The sequence below is a fragment of the Ananas comosus genome, unplaced genomic scaffold, assembly GCF_001540865.1.
Source record: "Ananas comosus cultivar F153 unplaced genomic scaffold, ASM154086v1, whole genome shotgun sequence".
Taxonomy (NCBI): domain Eukaryota; kingdom Viridiplantae; phylum Streptophyta; class Magnoliopsida; order Poales; family Bromeliaceae; genus Ananas; species Ananas comosus.
The window spans coordinates 22,702-40,803 of record NW_017893380.1 but is presented as its reverse complement, the minus strand read 5'-3'; the positions used below and the strand labels follow the sequence as shown (position 1 = coordinate 40,803).

At 44.8% G+C, this 18,102-nt stretch overlaps 1 protein-coding gene across 1 annotated transcript in view; it reads left to right on the top strand.

The window, feature by feature from the left end:
• Positions 1-18,102, top strand: part of LOC109705827 (plant-specific TFIIB-related protein 1-like) — a 58,055-nt gene that overhangs the window by 30,893 nt on the left and 9,060 nt on the right.

Below are 18,102 nucleotides of genomic sequence, written 5' to 3'. Positions count from 1 at the left end.
ACAAATGAGAAGAAGGAATGAAATCAAAAGAGAAGAGGATGAATTCAAGAACAAAGGGGGAGACGTGATCATCGAGAACAAAGGTGGAGAAGGTATAAGAATCTAATGTTGTTAAGGTTCTACAGTGTTTTTGGATAAATTGTTTTGCAGGAAATCAAGACTTCAAGACTCCTAGTTGCGTCTAAGTCATAGAGTCTGTTTTAGGAGTTTATGATGTACTTTTGAGTTTCGAATTGTATTTGGACTACATGCGAGGGGTTCGATGTTTTGGTGATGACATTGAACTTTGTTTTTTCTTTAAATTGTAATTTTTGAGTTTGTGTGAGTTTTGTCACGAAATTGCCAAAGGGGGAGATTGTTAAGTCTTGTGTGTTGGCAAGTTTCGTGAAGTGAGTCGGAGTCTTGAAGAATCAGTGCGTGTTGTCGAAGATCGAAGAATTCAAGATTTCGAAGAAGTTGGAAAATAACTCACAATAACTCACACCGTGAATCACGATGTCTAGGTAAAGTGTTAATTCATGATTGTGGTGATTCATACTTAGTTGTAGACATTAGAATCATAATATCATTGTCTAACAGATTAGAAAGTGCATCGGAACTTTGCAAAATCCGAAACGGCGAAAATTTGCAAAGTGTACCGGTACAGCATCAGAAGTGTACCGGTACAAAATGTGTACCGGTACGACCATCAAGGATGTAACCGATTTCACTGTTTCGTCAGGTTTTTCGTTCCGTCATTGTGTAACCGGTGACAGCCTAAAGTGTACCGGTACACAGTGTAAAATCGTGAAATCTTTCTAATCCGACTCCAATTGATTCTAAAGTCTATAAATAAGCTATTGGGCTTCTCTAACTGATCAAGCATCATAAGAATACATATTGAGAAACCCTAGAGGCTCGATTTCATCAAAACCTATTTTCTACAAAAGCCTCTTTTAGATCAAATCGAGATATTGAAATTTGATATTAATATGTCGATTTGATCTCCGCTTAGCTTGAGTTCTATTCCCTGGTTTTCTACAATACTCCAAAGCGAAGGATCACCATATTCATGATATTCGTCATGGTGGCGTCGTGGATTCGGCGTATTTGACGGCGGTTCGTGGATTCGATCGTGGGCTCATGGATTCGAGTGGGCTCGTGGATTGGCGTGATTGAAGCTTCGTGGATTCGGAGTGGAGGCGTTGGACTCGAACATGAGGGCGTGGACAACCCGGAGGGGTAGCGCGAAGATTCATAGGAGGTTAAGAGAGTTGAGTCCGTGGAGTCGTAATCACTTGTAATCTTTCTCTAGTGAATTATTTTTTCGCGTGTTCGGTCCGTGGGTTTTTCTCCAAGTTGGAGTTTTCCCACGTAAATCTCGGTGTGCTTTTATTTTCCGCATTTATTTTTTATTGCATCGAGATTTGTGGTTTTTTGGCGTTCACCTATTCACCACGCTCTAGGTGATAGATACAATCTAGATAGACTGTGGCTCCTCAAACTTTCATTGCTGTGCAAAACTTGGTTACATTCTACTCTTTTTATTTTAATGGAAGAGTAAAAACATTCCTCACAAAATACTTCGCTATTTTCCATTCACACCAAGGCTTCAACGGCAGTTTCGGCTCGTAAGATAGCCGATTAAACCAATGAAATACACGTGCAGTTTCGGCTCTGAAGTCGTTGATGAAGCAATGGAAAAACACGCCACCGAGTTGGCAGCAGTCGAAAGATCCCTGCAGCGAACGCTGGGATGGAGTGATCTGCACCAAGTCGAGGTGACCACACTGTGAGTTTTAGTACTTTTCAGTTGTCATATGTCTAATAACAGCTGCCATTTTCTTGACCCAGTTTCGATGTTTTCAGGAAATTATTAGCATGGGCTTGAAGGTACATAAGCGACAATAAGGAAGTTTGATCAACTGCAAACCTTGTAAGTTTTTCATCACAAGATACTCTGTAGTCCTTGTGACCTCCGTTTAAAATTCGTTATTTGAGTTTCATCTGTATATGTGAAATGATTCCATTTCATTTTGATTCTCAAGAGTTTCAATCTAGTACCTAAATTTTGCATAGATTGCAAATTGAACCTGAAGTTTAACCTTGATTTCAATTTTTCTCTCATTTTCAACTTTATCCAAATAAGAGTTTACCGACAGTGCTGATACGAGACATCTCTCTGATCTAACATAAGGACTTACTTTGCGGCACAGAACAAATTTCAGGGATAAATTAGTAATTTTCCATTTGTTGATCAATGCGGTTATGAATTCAGCTCTCCTATCCTGATAACAATCAAATATTCACTAGCAAAAAATTAGGATACTAACAATTTTAACTGCAGGGACTTGTCTATAATCAAAACTTGGATGTCACTCACACCAGCACTTGGAACTTGACACAGCTAACTCACCTGTATGTTTTTCCAGCTACTATTATAATACAATCCATGCCTTTTGTTATGATAACTTTTTGCTCTTAAGTAACTCATTTAATTAATTTACTACTCTATCTGAACTATTATATAGGATCCTGTTTAAGTGTAGCTTCACCGTACCATCCTAGATGAACTAGGCAATCTACGGCAACTCACTTCTTGTAAGGTTACGATATCATATAGCTCTCTAGTTTTTTATCATGTAAATAGCAAATTGATGACCAATTGATGCATATAATTAGTTCTTAAATTTCTGCTGCAGGACGCTGAACTCAACAAGTTCATAGAAGGATACCTGCTACATTGGGAAAGCTTTCGAACCTCTCTTGGCTAGACCTTGCTGATAATCAGTTGAATGGAACTCTCCAGTGTCGATGAATGCGTCTCCGGCTTGGATCAACTCCTCAATGCACAACATTTGTGAGTATCTTTTCTTCTCATTCACCCGTCCATACACAGAATGTTGTAAAGATGTTTCTACATATGTAACCCTGAAAAAATTGTATTTATATATACGCACGTGTAAAATTTGATCTATATCTTTTATCTACGAAAAGATAAGAAACCAAACTTCCCAAAATTGGATGTGAGTACCAGGGTATGTATGTAACAAATGCTTTCGCAGGTTATACATGTAAAGCCCTATAATAAACTAGTGTGGCTTATTTTCATTGCTTGGAGAGCTATAATTAGTTTCATGGTGTGCTCCTGCAGCCATTTAAACAAGAACCAGTTATCGTGTTCGATACCAAAAATTTTTTTCAATGCTAGTATGACACTAGACACCTGAAGTTAATATTTATTATGCACTTGTTTTATTCTGCTACATCTCTTTTTATTCTGTCTAATCGTCCCTTGAAAACAGGCTTCTTGATAGAAACCAAGTAATAGGGGGATTCCAAAGTCGGTTGGACTTGTGGGCTCACTTGAGATCCTGTAAGTGTAAAATCGATTTGCCCCTGTGCTCTAAAATTACTTAAGTGATTATTTGGCGCGAATTATAGAGAATGTTATCTGATCGGAGGAGCACAACCAAGTGTTTGGCAATAAGAGACTGTGTTTGTTGTGGGAAGCTAAAATGAGCTTTCGAGACTCATAAGCGGAAGCTCCAAAGTGAAGTTTCTGCTTTAATATAGCAGAATAGCTGTTGGAGGACTTCTACTATAGTTGTGCTTCCTCCAATAATCATTCTGTGTAGTTTTGATGTGGCATTATGTTTGGTACTCTAAAAGGTTATATTTAGTCTTAGAACTTCATTTCCTTATGGAGCTTATGATGACTAGTTAGTGGAGTATAAAATGATTCTAAAATCTATAATAGACAGACCTTCAGACCTTATTTCTCATAATATGATAAATCTCCTTGTTGGTGATTGCATTATACTGAAGACTCATGATTGTAAATACCCTGTTAGGGAGTAAAATCAAACTCCTACAACCACAAGAGGAAATCTATATAGCTAGTAGATTCAAAATGTTCTAGTTCAGATAAGCTAGTAGATTCAAAATGTTCTAGTTCAGATAAGTTTTCTATCATTTTTACATGTATTTTATTGTTTACTTGATCATTGTTGCTTGGACCACATATGAAGGTGAGCCTATGCTCCTGGAGTGGTTGATGGAATATTTAGAGTCATCAGTTTTATTGATTGGTCTAAACAATGACTCATGTCCTAAACATAGCAATGAGAACAATTGTATGGTTGGCAATCTCCTCAGTTGGTCTGTATCAATTAATTCTTTGTAATAGAGAGACTCTACTGGCAAAAAAAATTATGACTAGCTAGCTCGTGTAGGTTAATTAGTGTCTTCAATGCTGTTTGACTTTGGGTTTAGATATGTGTTAAGTACATTTTTGTTATTCTCGACTTGTAAATGTATATAAAGACTTTAAAATGCTCATTTACTTATCATTATATTTCTCTCCTAATCCACAAAAATTGTTTTCATGGTTTGATTTTCTGAAACCAATATCAAATTGATAATAAATAGCTGGGTTATCTGAACATGCCCTGATGTCCTCATCGGGCTTAAAGAGAGTTTGTCATACTCCAACAAATTAAGATTAAAGAGGAGATCGAATATTTACAGGATTGCTTTGCTATTTCGTCGGCCTAGAAAACTGGTCTTCATCGTTTGACCTTTGAGTTGATTGCAAACTCTGCAGCATTTCTTGATCTATCTATCATTTGCCACTCTAGACATCTATTTCTAGCTTTATTTTTCAGTTAGTTTCTAGCTTTATTTTGTTAAATTAAATTAAAATCATTAGAAGATGAGGAAAGAGCATACATTGAGAAAAAGAAATGTAGCCCCACTTGGATCATACTTATCTTAACATTAATATTTTTTATTTTATCTTCTTTCATATTTTAATTTTGTCTAATTATATTTATTTTTTATTCATTGCAGGTAAGGATGAGTGGTGCAATTTTTACGCAGTGTAGTGTTAGTATTCGACAATCCTTTATTTGATGTGGACCATGTATATCAAATGTACTTATTTTAGATTGAATCATTTAGTTTGAATTTGAAAACTCTTGTTATGTACTTAAAAATTGGAGATATTGGGATTATTTTGTATGACGAATGGAGAATATTAATGCCTTTTCATTATTAGAGCTTAAAAATCTCGTCGATTTGTTTATCATAAATATCAATTGATTGTTTGGAACTGTATCATAAATAATGGTTTTGTTGTCACTAATATTAGTGACAATATGTCGGTGATGAATATTATCGTTATAAATGCAATATTCTGTAACAAGCTTTATTATCACTAAATATTAGTGTGTAGTGAATAATCATCGTCATAAATGTAAATTTAGTGACAGATAATGATGTCACTAACTATTAGTGATGGCATATGTTGTTCACCTAAGATTACTATTTTTAATGTTCAACCATTTCGTAAATATTATTTGGTGAAAATAAGTAATATTTAGTGACAAAATTAACTTGTCATTAATACTATTTTCCGTGACAATATTTTTTTTTCCGTGACAAAATCTATTGCCACGGGACCTACCATGACAACTTATAGAGACGATTTATCGTCACTAAAACTATTTGACAAATTTTTTATTTTTAGTGACAAATTTTTACTGTCACCTATAAATCATTTTCTGTAGTTCTGCTAATCAACTGTCTAGCTCGAGAGAAGCTAATCGTCATCGCAAATAGCGAACTCTGGCATCCATGGTACACAACCTCCGCCTGCCACGGTCTCTAAACGGTCACCGTTCGATCTTGCAATCGATAGTGGCGAAGTACTTGATCAACCAATCCATGTCCAAAACAACATCAAACTCTCCGAGTTTATGCAAAACTAGCAAATCCATGGCATGATCCAATCTCCTACCCGAACAGGCAACTGGGGCAAAACTCCCTAATATCCAAAGAGTGGTCGGACAACAACACGTCCCGGATGCAATAAGGAAACAAAGGGGATGCCATGAACTCGGCAAATAGGCCGATCTATGAAGAATGCGATGCACCGGTATCAAATAATGCTCGTACTTGAATACCATAAGTAAAATGATACCTGCGACCACATTCTTGGCTACCGCCGCTCCTCAGTCTGGGCGCGTAACATACGCCCGCTCGGGCTTGTCATGACCCTCCATCTGCCGCTGAACTGGTGGCCGCCTAGCCTGGTGGTGAGCAGAAAGTGTCCCTGGCTAGGGCCTGGTAAAGCTGGTGCAGACGCCGAAGATGGCGCTGGTGCTGGACCCGTCGGGCAGTCCGACTGTGAAGTGGCCCTCCTGGCCACACAAGTAGTACCTGCCCGACTGTATGAACACTGCCGTGGGAAATGAGGACCTCCGTAGATCACGCAGCACGGAACCTGGCGATGATCAGGTCATCCTCGCTGAGTAAATGAGCCACGTCCTCGCGATTGGCTCCGGCTCTGGGGTGCCTCGGGGCCTCGGTGAGTGCGTCTGACTCGCACCCTCAGCACGGGTCTCTTGTCCTTCCCTAGTCTATGCCCTCGCGGCGCTCTGCAACTCCACCGTTGCTCTCTATGATGAACCGCGTTCACCACATCACGATAGTCTGAAGGTTGAGGACTGCACCAACCAAAAGATCGAGGGCCGCAATCTATGCTCGAAAATGCGGGCCTTGTCCTCGATCATCGCACGACAAAAGGCACACAATGCAAAAGCCAAGAGAACTCCTCTCGTACTCGCCATCGTCGCTCCTCCTGGCGCAAGCCACCGCAGATTCTGCTCCATCTTTCTCTTGACACCTCTGGAAAGTACTTAGCCATCATAAGCTCCTTAATCTCTTCCACGAGATCGCCGACAAATCCGTGTTCGGGTTATCCCGAATATCCAACACCACGAACGGTAGGCTCCGCCGTCAAGATGATGTGTGGCGAGCCAAACTCTGTCCCTCTCCTCCACGAAGTGTCGTAATAACTTCTCCATACGCATAAGCCACTTCTCTACTATCCAGTGGGTCAGAACTTCTCTCCGTCAAAATCGCGGATTGCACCTCCTGAATTCGTTGAGGCGATCCATGAGTCGATCCTCTCGGTCCCTCAATCATCACGGGGAAAACTGTCCCCTCCCAAGGCACCTGAGCTGGTGGTGCCGCAACGTCCTACTCCCAGGTGTAACGTATCGAAACCCGAAAACGATATTCGAACTTTAACCAAATGGTTAAAGTGTCGAAGGAAAGCGATGGACAAGTTCCTCTTGCTGCCCGACAAGTTGAAAGGGGCGAAAAATGAGTTAGAGAAGTGTTAAAATGGTTTTGGCGTCAACGACGGCGCGAAGTAGAGCTGAATCGAAGTCAAAACTGCATCTCTGGACTCTTGTACCGGTACAAGGGTGATGGTTTGTACCGGTACAAGCAGCGACCAGAGCTTAGTAGCTCTCGGTTTGGTGCAGTCCAGACTTGTACCGGTACAAGACTCTTGTACGGTACAAACCCTGCGCACCGAGAGGCAGCTCTCGGGTTTGGCTTACTGCCTGGCCTTGTACCGGTACAAGAACCCTTGTACCGGTACAAGAGCCCCAGACAGCATTTCGAAGTCTGATGCAATAAGACTTTGTGGGGGCCTAGTTGCAATTGTAGCAACATGTTACTCCCCAACACCTCTCTCTCTCTCTCCCCACAGCCACACACATCCCCCTTTCTCATTTTCCTCTCTTTCTCTCTCTAGAAAGCAAGCCCTAAAGCTTGAGAAGGTGGAGAAGAGCTTGGAGGAAGTGGACTTTGGTGCTTTGGTGGCCTAAAGCTCTCCAACAAGTAGGGCTTTGTGGGAGCTTGGGCAAAGGTGAGTCCTTAATACAAAAATGAGTTTAGGGTTTGGGTTAGACCATAGTTTTTGGGTTTGATCTTCTCTACAAGTGAGGAAATCCTCTACGGACCATGACTCCATGAAAAACATGAAATTCTTGGGCCCCTCTCATGGTGGATCACTAGGCTCAAAGTAGATGCCCTAGAGATGGTTTCTAGAAGTTTAGAACCTTATTAGAGAGCTTCCCAAGTGATTCTAAGCTTTCTTGCTTAGTAATGGGATCAATCTAGAAAAATGCAAAAATGGCATGTTAGGGCATCCCAAAGAGGGGTTTTGCCCAAGTTAGGTTTTGATCTATTTTGATCATGTAGAAACATAATTGAGGATTTTAAACGCGTTGGAACGCTCGTTCGACAATGCGACGAGTGTATGCAAAGTTATTGAAAAAACGTCGTTTTCCGTAAGATAGCCGCAGCACGCGGATTAGGGCTTCAAAATTCAAGAAATTCACCGAAGCATCCTGTAACCCTCTAAGGTGGGTGTATTCCACGGACATCGAAAATCTCCCTATGTCTAAGTGTCATACTTTGAGCATTTATGCGTTTTGAGCATCCTGCATAATAGGGTTAATTGTGAGTTCTTTTATATAGTCTAATATAAATTCAATGCATGTTAAATGTATGTAAGAATGTGAGAATGATGATCCTATGTATGCATGATTGTGACAAGAACCTAGAAGGGTTAGTAACGAAAAGTAACACTTTGACATAGATTTAGCAAGTGACATCGACGAGTCTAAACACTTTAGTAAACAAGTGTGGCATTGATCATGAGAACAAGAATATAGAACACTTAGTAAACAAGTGTGGCATGAGTACAAGAACTTGATAGTGTATATGACATTGGTGATAGAAAAGAATGTAAGAACAAGAACGACCGAGATATTATGACATTCAACCTTAGTGTTAAGAGTCATTTGAGCATAGTCTTCCTTAAAGTTAAGGAATGGATTGAACTTGGAATCCTCGAATGTAGGATTGATCGTACTCACTTTAGTACTTGCTCGAGGTTGTGGTAGCTCCCCCTCCGGCGATGTGCTCCGGAATCGACATCACTGGGTTGTAGCGGGTATCTCCCCAGAGGACGGTCCCATCGGGTTGTCGCGGGTATCTCCCCGATTATTGGGATTTTGAGTTGGTGAGTTTCTTGAGGGCGAAACCTACGGGTTAGCCAAGAGATTGGGTATTGACACTATGACCTTGCATTCATCATGAGCATTATATTGTGCATATCATTTTATATTGTTCAGGCATATTAGTGCATTTGCTAGTTGGTTACTTACTTTCCTTTATTCTATTATGCCTGATTAGACCTAGTGGGATAGTCGGCGTGGTTGGTTGCCGAAGCCACTGGGAACTTTGTTGTAGTTCTCACACCCCTATTTCCACAGAGCCGGGACCCAGCGAGCCGGCAGACGATCGCGGTAAGGGCATCGCGCCCTAGGTAGAGACCGCCCGGGACATTTATCTATTTAGTTGCATACCCCTTTTGTTATATGTCATCTTTTGTGCTTGATGATTTAGTTGTTAAAGAAAAGAACATGTATGTTGTGAAAGACCTTTATATTTAAATGCGAGAATGATATTTTGAGATCTTGTGATGTAAAAGAAAATAAATGATGAAAAATGTAATCGATTCCTTACGTGTAGTTGTTTACTTTCACTCTTGGCTATTGCTTGCCCTCGTGCAAGCCATTGTGTATGCTTTCGCTTACGAAATTTCTATACTCTATTTGTACCTGTTGTTGAGCCTTGGGCGGACAGGGGAGGCTCTGTCCGTTCGGCGTCTGTATCACGCTCTCGAACTGGCCAAATAGGATCGGGTTCGGGGCGTGACAGATAAGATGGTATCAGAGCGTAAAAGAGCCAAAGGTGAAAGCATAGGATGGACCTAGAGACCCTTAGGAATGGAAAGACCTTAAGGATCTAGGAAACGTGAGTGACGTTGAACAAAGTATAGCGAAAGCTTATGATTGGGTTAATGCTTATAAGTCTCTAAGGTGGTTAGAGACTAACTTAAAGTTGTTATTTGTTTTCTTACCTTTATGTTGTGATCGGCGGCCGACGACATGATGCATAGGGAGGAGAATAAATGCACTTGTATGCTTTCGCCGGTTTGGGTACAATCGAGTATACTGTCTAAGCAACTAACGTGAATTGCTTCATTTCAGGAAGCGATGCCGCCTCGTGGGCGACCTAAGTTGCCTCGTGGACGACCGCGGACGAGGTCGATGGCCGAGGAGCCGAGTGCGGCTCCCGTGCAGCCCGAAGCGGGAGGCGACGGGGAGTTTCGGGAGCAGTTGGCCACGCTCATTGGCGTGGTGCGGCAACAGGCGGAGTCGGTCCAGCGCCAAGGGGAGCAAATTCAAAGGCTCCAAGAGGCGTTGGAGCGGCAGCAGACGACGGCGACTCAGGCGGGGGTCGAACCCCCTGCGCCCCCCGTTGTGGTGCCGACGGTGGCCGAGGGAGTAGCAGCGGCGGCGACGCCGGTCGCAGCCGTACCAGTGACGGCGATACCGGCCGGATCGGGAACCTCAAATCCCGATAGTGCGGCGGTAGAGGCGGAGCGGGAGCGTGCGTTAGAGGCTCTCGTTTTGTTCAAGAAGTTCAACCCACCTATCTTCGACGGGGAGAAGATGGATCCGGCGGTAGTCGAGGTGTGGGTCGACTCAATGGAGATGCTCTTCGAGGACATCTATTCCTTGAAGAAAGACAAAGTACCTCTCGCCACACACTGTCTCGAGAAGGCGGCCAAGGTGTGGTAGAAGCGGGTGAGGCGGGATCGACCTTCTGACCTCCCGCCTATGCTCTGGGAGGAGTTTAAGAGGGCGTTATTCGCCAACTACTTTCCCAACACGGAGAAGCGGAAGTTGTAAGAAAAATTCCGCAAGTTGAAGCAGGGCGACCGATCGGTGGGGGAGTACGAGCGGGAGTTCTCCCACATTATCGACTGTGTCCCGGATATAGTCCGTGATGATCGGGACCGGGCTGATTGGTTGTGCGTGGGCTTCGGCCAGGGATTCATCGGGCTGTGCAAATCCTCAAGCTCCCGACCTTCGCCGAGGCCTTTGATCGAGCACTGTGGGCGGAGCAAGGCTATGCCCACGAGCGTGAGGAACGCGAAGCCGCAGCTGAGGCAAAGGATAAGAGCAAGAAGCGGGCGGCGGGTGGCACCGGGGGCTGGCCGAGTGCAAAGAAACCCCCCCGGTATCCCCGACAGCAGTCGAGGAGTTGGAGACCCTCCCATTCCGTTATTTGCGGCGGTAACCATCAACCGCCGGTGTGGCCGCAGCGCGAGGGAAAGTGCTTCAAGTGTGGCCAACCGGGCCACATGTCTCGGGAGTGCCCGAGCTGGGGTTCATCTGCACCGACCTCGGCATAAGTTCCTTATACCCCGAGACAGCAGGCGGGATCACCACCGGCGATGTCGGCTGGGCGCTCATCCTCATCGCGTCAGCCGAAGGCATCGAAGGCACCGAGTGGGCGGGTTTTTTCCACTCAGGTGCAGGAGGAGCCGATTCCTGTTCCCGACGACATTGTGGCAGGTATTATTTCAATAAGAGGCACCAGAGCTAGAGCTTTATTCGACACAGGTGCATCGCATTCATTCATAGATGCATCATTCGCTAGGGCTCATGGCATCAAGATCGTGCACCATTATGACTATTGGACGGTAAATTCGGTCAAGCATACCTTTCACGTTCACGAGGAATGTGTAGCGTGCCCAGTGCAGATAGGTGACTGGGTCATGCCGATTGATCTGTTGGTGCTAAACCGAATGTGGGGTTTCGACGTGATCTTGGGGACCAACTGGCTCTCCAAGTATTATGCCGTGATAGATTGCGAAAGTAAGGTGATCACGTTTCGCGAGCCTAATCGAGAGGAGCTAGTGTATCAGGCAGCTAAAAGCTCGCTTTTCGCGGCGACCGTGTCGGCGGCACGGGCGAGGAAAATGATAAAAGGTGGTTGTGTGGCCTACTTGGCGACAATGGTGGAAACCCAAAAAGAGCACCCGGATTTGGGAGGCATTCGGGTGGTGTGCGAATTTCTGGATGTATTTCCGGCGGAGTTACCGGGATTGCCACCGGACAGGGAGATCGAGTTCGTTATTGACTTGGTCCCGGGGGCGGCGCCGATCTCGAAGGACCCATATAGAATGGCACCGGCGGAGCTAAAGGAGCTTAAGGCGCAATTGCAAGACTTGCTCGACAAAGGCTTTGTACGGCCTAGTGTGTCACCTTGGGGAGCTCCGGTGCTATTCGTTAAGAAGAAGGACGGCACACTTCGACTCTGCGTGGATTACCGCGAGTTGAACAAGGTCACAGTGAAGAATAAGTACCCGTTGCCGAGGATTGATGACTTATTCGACCAGTTGCAGGGGTCAAGGGTATATTCAAAGATTGATCTTCAATCGGGGTATCATCAGTTGAAGATACGGCCCGAAGATGTGCACAAGACGGCGTACCGTACGCGGTATGGCCATTACGAGTTCACGGTGATGCCGTTTGGGCTTACTAACGCCCCGGCGGCGTTCATGGACTTAATGAATAGAGAGTCTTCCGTCAGCTATTGGACCGGTGCGTCGTGGTATTCATTGACGATGTATTGGTATATTCTCGGACCGAGGAAGAACACGAGGAGCACTTGAGGACAGTGTTGGAAATACTCCGAAAAGAAAAGTTGTATGTCAAGCTAAAGAAATGTGACTTTTGGCTATCGGAGGTCACTTTCTTGGGCCACGTTATTTCCGGAGATGGTATTTCGGTAGATCCGAAGAAAGTGGAGGCAATTAAAGATTGGCCTCGCCCGACGAGCGTATCGGAGGTCCGTAGTTTTCTTGGACTTGCGGGCTACTATCGGCGGTTCGTGGAGGGGTTCGCTAAAATAACTACTCCACTAACGCGCCTTACACACAAAGGGGTGAAGTATGTTTGGAGCCCCGAATGCGAGCGAAGCTTTGAGGAGTTAAAGAAAAGGTTGACCACGACCCCGGTGCTTGCTCTACCGACGCCGGGGGAGACCTTTGTGGTATATGGTGATGCTTCCTACGTGGGACTCGGGTGTGTCTTGATGCAAAACGGGCGGGTTATAGCTTATGCTTCACGCCAACTGAAGACTTATGAGAAGAACTACCCGATTCACGATCTTGAGCTAGCGGCGGTTATTTTCGCGCTAAAACTATGGAGGCATTACCTATATGGGGAACATTGTGAGATCTATATGGATCACAAAAGCCTTAAGTATCTGTTCACCCAAAAGGAGTTGAATATGTGACAGCGGCGGTGGTTAGAATTGTTGAAAGACTATGATGTTACTATTCTATACCACCCCGGGAAGGCGAATGTCGTAGCCGATGCACTTAGTAGAAAATCGGGGGAAAATTTGGCTTCGGCAATTACACCCCAACCATTACTACAAAAGGAGATGCAACGGCTTGGATTGGAGGTGGTAGCACCGGGAGTACCGGCGACACTTGCTGCGTTGGTTGTTCAACCGACGCTATTGGAGAAGATTAAAGAGTTGCAAGCTTCAGATGAATATCTACAAAAGGTGCGTGGGGAAGTTGAGAGCGGTAGTGCCGATGATTTTGGCATTGGGACCGACGGCGCACTCCGGTTTAGAAACCGTTGGTGTGTGCCTAAGAATAAGGACATCCGCAGGGCGATCATGCAAGAGGCGCACCAACCCCCTTATAGTATACACCCGGGCGGCACCAAAATGTATCAAGATTTGAAGTTACACTATTGGTGGCCGGGCATGAAAAAGGACATTGGGGAGTGTGTTGCGCAGTGCCTTACTTGCCAACAAGTCAAGGCTGAGCGGAGGTTCCCGGCGGGGAAGTTACAAAGTCTCCCTATACCGGTTTGGAAATAGGAGAATATCGCGATGGACTTCATGACCGGGTTGCCCCGATCTCAAGATGGACATGATGCCATTTGGGTAATAGTAGACCGGTTGACGAAGTCGGCGCATTTCCTGCCAATCCACATTACTTGGTCGGGGGACAAATTGGCTCAAGTGTATATCGACGAGATCGTGAGACTTCATGGGGTTCCGGTGTCTATCGTGTCGGATCGGGACCCGAGTTTCACCTCTCACTTTTGGAGGAGCCTACAGGAGGCTTTGGGCACGCGGCTCGACTTTAGCAACGGCATTTCATCCTCAAAGTGATGGTCAATCGGAGAGGACAATACAAATACTCGAGGATATGCTTCGAGCGTGTGTGCTGGATTATAAGGGCAATTGGCATTATCATCTTCCGCTGGCGGAGTTCGCGTACAATAACAGTTATCAAGAAAGTATCGCGATGCCGCCATTCGAGGCCCTTTATGGAAAGAAATGTCGCTCCCCAATTCATTGGAGCGATGTGGGCGAAAGGGCGGCACTTGGCCCCGATGTAGTGCGGGAGGCGGAGGAGAAGGTTCGTCTTGCACGCCAACGACTTGCTACGGCGCAATCTAGGCAAAAGAGTTATGCCAACAAACGAAGGAAAGATATAGAGTTTGCCGTTGGGAACCACGTGTTCCTAAAGATTTCGCCGATGCGAGGGATCAAACGGTTTGGAATCCGTGGGAAGCTAAGTCCCCGGTATCTTGGACCGTTCGAGATACTAGAGCGGGTCGGCACGGTGGCGTACAAGATAGCATTACCACCGAGGCTTGCGGGAGTACACGACGTGTTCTATGTATCGAATCTCCGCAAGTATGTTCATGACCCCGATCATGTTCTCTCGTTTGAACCGTCCGAGATTCAAGAGGACATGACCTATGAGGAGTTCCCGGCATACATCATCGACCGAGAAGTAAGAAAACTACGAAATCGCGAGATTCCGTATGTTAAAATTCGTTGGTGTAATCACGACGACCGGGAAGCTACTTGGGAGCTCGAGAGCGCAATGAGGGAACATTACCCTCATCTCTTCGATGAGTTGAACTGTGTAAGATATCGAAATTCGACGACGTTGGCTAACTTTGGCCAAATGGGCCAAAGTGGGCGATTAAACGATTTGGACAAGTTCCATTCGCTATTCCAACAAGTTTGGAAGAACAAAAATGAGTTCCAAAGGTGTTGGAATGGTTTTGACATCGATCGGCGCGAAGTGGAACCGAAACAAGGTTAAAACAGCATTCTGGAGCTGCTGTACCGGTACAAGGGTGATGGCTGTACCGGTACAGCCGTCGCAGCAGGCTGCGTAACTCTCGGCTTCAGGCGTTGTACCGGTACAAGGGGCTTGTACCGGTACAAGCTTTGCGAAACCGAGGCCCGAGCTCTCGGGTTTGCGCTCTATTTTTGCTGTCACCCAGACCTTGTACCGGTACAAGGTCCCGTGTACCGGTACAAGGGCGCACGAACAGCGGGTTAAGTTGCAAAAACAGAAAATAGAGGGGCTCTTTTGGATATTGTTACAATAGAGAGTTGTTAACCCTCTCTCTCAGCCCCTTTCCCTCTCACTCTCACAGCCTCTCTCTCTCTCTCTAGCCTCTCTCTCTCTAACCGAAATAGAGAAGAAGAAGGAGAAAAGGAAAAAGAAGGGGAGGAAGAAAAGGAAGGAGAAGATCAAGGAGAAGGAGAAGAAGCCCTCCTCCTCCACGTTTTCAAGCTAGAGCTTGCTTTGGAGCAAACCCTAGAGGTAAGTCTCAACCCTAATGTGTGATTTCTAGGGCTTAAGGGTTTTTGGTTGGTTTTAATGGTTCAAATGGAACCTTTTGGGTTTAGAGATGATGGATTTAGCTCACAATGAAGCTAGAAACCATTGCTTCCTATGGGTGCTAAACCTAGGGCTTGATTTTGGGATTTTTGAAGATATGAGGGTTTGATCTCTTTTGAGGGGTTAGAAACCTAATTCTTATGCTTATAAACGCGTAGGCGAAGACGGTTCGTCGATCCGACGAGTGGGCGTGAAGATATCGCCATTTGAAGTGCTATAGGGTTAAAGCTAACCCAACGAAAATTAAGCGGCGACAAGACTAGCACGAGAACGCGTCTCGGAGTGTTTTCGGCATCACCTAAGGTGGGGGAGTGCCATCCCGAAGTCATCGGGCCACCTTCTATGTCTAAGTCTAATTTTGATCTATTCGCATATTGTGCATATACATATAGGGTTAGAAAATGATCATTGTTGCTTATACTTGCATGCTAGTTGCTCAATATATCTTGCTTGGTTGGTTCATGATCTAGTATGCATGATGATTATTTGATGAAAACTTAGACCCTATATGAGATGGTTAATGCTTATGTTGCTAAAGAATTAGTATGATGTAACATCGTTGATGTGTCTAAATGACGAGTGGCACCTAGTTAGAAAACTATACTGAGTGGCATATGTTTGATGTTTACTTGAGATGATCTTATTAGTGTAGTTGAGACACTATGGGATTGGGTACAAGAACTTATTGATCTATGCTGATATTACCCTCAAAGGGTTGTTGTTGCTCGTGAGTTGATCATGCTCACATTGCCTGTCTGCGCTTGGTGGGGTCGCTCTCCTCAAGTTGTGCGCTCCGGAGTTTGGTCACTAGAGAGGCAGCCTGCTTGCTGCTCAGATAGCCGCTTGTTATCCGCAGGCGTACTCGGGGATACTCCAGTTAGGCATCCCTCGGAGGTTGATATGTGAGCCTTGCTTGTGAATCTTGTGTTCACTTGGAGATTGGGTTACCCATTGAGTCTTACCCACGATTGATGTTCATAGTAGCTACTCATTGTTCATATCAGCTTATTTGCTTTCCTAGTAACATGTTTTATAGCTTACTATGATAGCTGTTGTAGATGTTTATAGTTGCTTACTTACCCAGCTTTATTTATTGTTCATGCATCCATGATATCAGATTGAGACATAGCTTGATATACCTGTTTTCCATACCTGCTTTCAGTTCAATTTAGTTTTATATATATTGCACATATATATATATGTATATCTCTCTCTATGCCTGCTTAAGACCTAGTGGGTAGATCGGCGGAGTCGGCGGCCGAAACCACTGGGAACTATTCGTAGTTCTCACACCCTCGTTGCAGGTACTAGCTCGAGCGCCCCGACTGAGCGGGAGGATCGTGGCAAGGGCTTAGCGCCCTAGCGGTTTGGTTGATAGCTTTACCCTTCCCACTTGCATTAGTTCTCTACCCTGTACTTTTGCTTACATTTTGAGAGTAGATGATGTATAGGGTGAGGTTTTGAAGAGGTTGTGATGTATTTACATTTTGAAAAAAGATTGCAAGTTGTATTAAATGCTTAAAGCTTTAAATGATATCGAAAGAAGTTTAATATTTCAATTATGTCTCAATTAGCTAAGTTTCTCTCTTTTGTATACTTGTATGGTTTTACTTGTATCGCTTGCTCTAGTGGGTTATAACCCTGTTTGTGCTCTCGTTTCGTTGTTGATTGTGTATGAATGCAAGTTGTTTTCCTGGGGACTTGTTGTACACAATCTGTTGCTTAGTCTTGGGCGGACAGGGGAAACTCCGTCCGTTCGGCGGTCGCGCCCGCCGCCCTCGAACCGGACCAAATTGGTACCGTTTTCGGGTGATGCCGTCTGGGGCGTGACAAACTGAGATATGAGATTCAAGTTAAATTAAGCTAGTTTTGTAGACGAAACTAAATATAAGGGTTGGAGAATGTAACGTATCTAAACCCGAAAACGATATTCGAACTTTAACCAAATTGGTTAAAGTGTCGAAGGAAAGCGATGGACAAGTTCCTCTTGCTGCCCGACAAGTTTGAAAGGGGCGAAAAATGAGTTAGAGAAGTGTTAAAATGGTTTTGGCGTCAACCGGCGCGAAGTAGAGCTGAATCGAAGTCAAAACTGCATTCTGGACGTCTTGTACCGGTACAAGGGTGATGGTTGTACCGGTACAAGCAGCGACCAGAGCTTAGTAGCTCTCGGTTTGGTGCAGTCCAGACCTTGTACCGGTACAAGACTCCTTGTACCGGTACAAACCCTGCGCACCCGAGAGGCAGCTCTCGGGTTTGGCTTACTGCCTGGCCTTGTACCGGTACAAGAACCCTTGTACCGGTACAAGAGGCCCCAGACAGCATTTCGAAGTCTGATGCAAATAAGACTTTGTGGGGGGCCTAGTTGCAATTGTAGCAACATGTTAACTCCCCAACACCTCTCTCTCTCCCTCCCACAGCCACACACATCCCCCTTTCTCATTTTCCTCTCTTTCTCTCTCTAGAAAGCAAGCCCTAGAGCTTGGAGAAGGTGGAGAAGAGCTTGGAGAAGTGGACTTTGGTGGCTTTGGTGGTCCTAGAAGCTCTCCAACAAGTAGGCTTTGGTGGAGCTTGGGCAAAGGTGAGTCCTTATACAAAAATGAGTTTAGGGTTTGGGTTTAGACCATAGATTTTTTGGGTTTTGATCTCTCTACAAGTGAGGAAATCCTCTA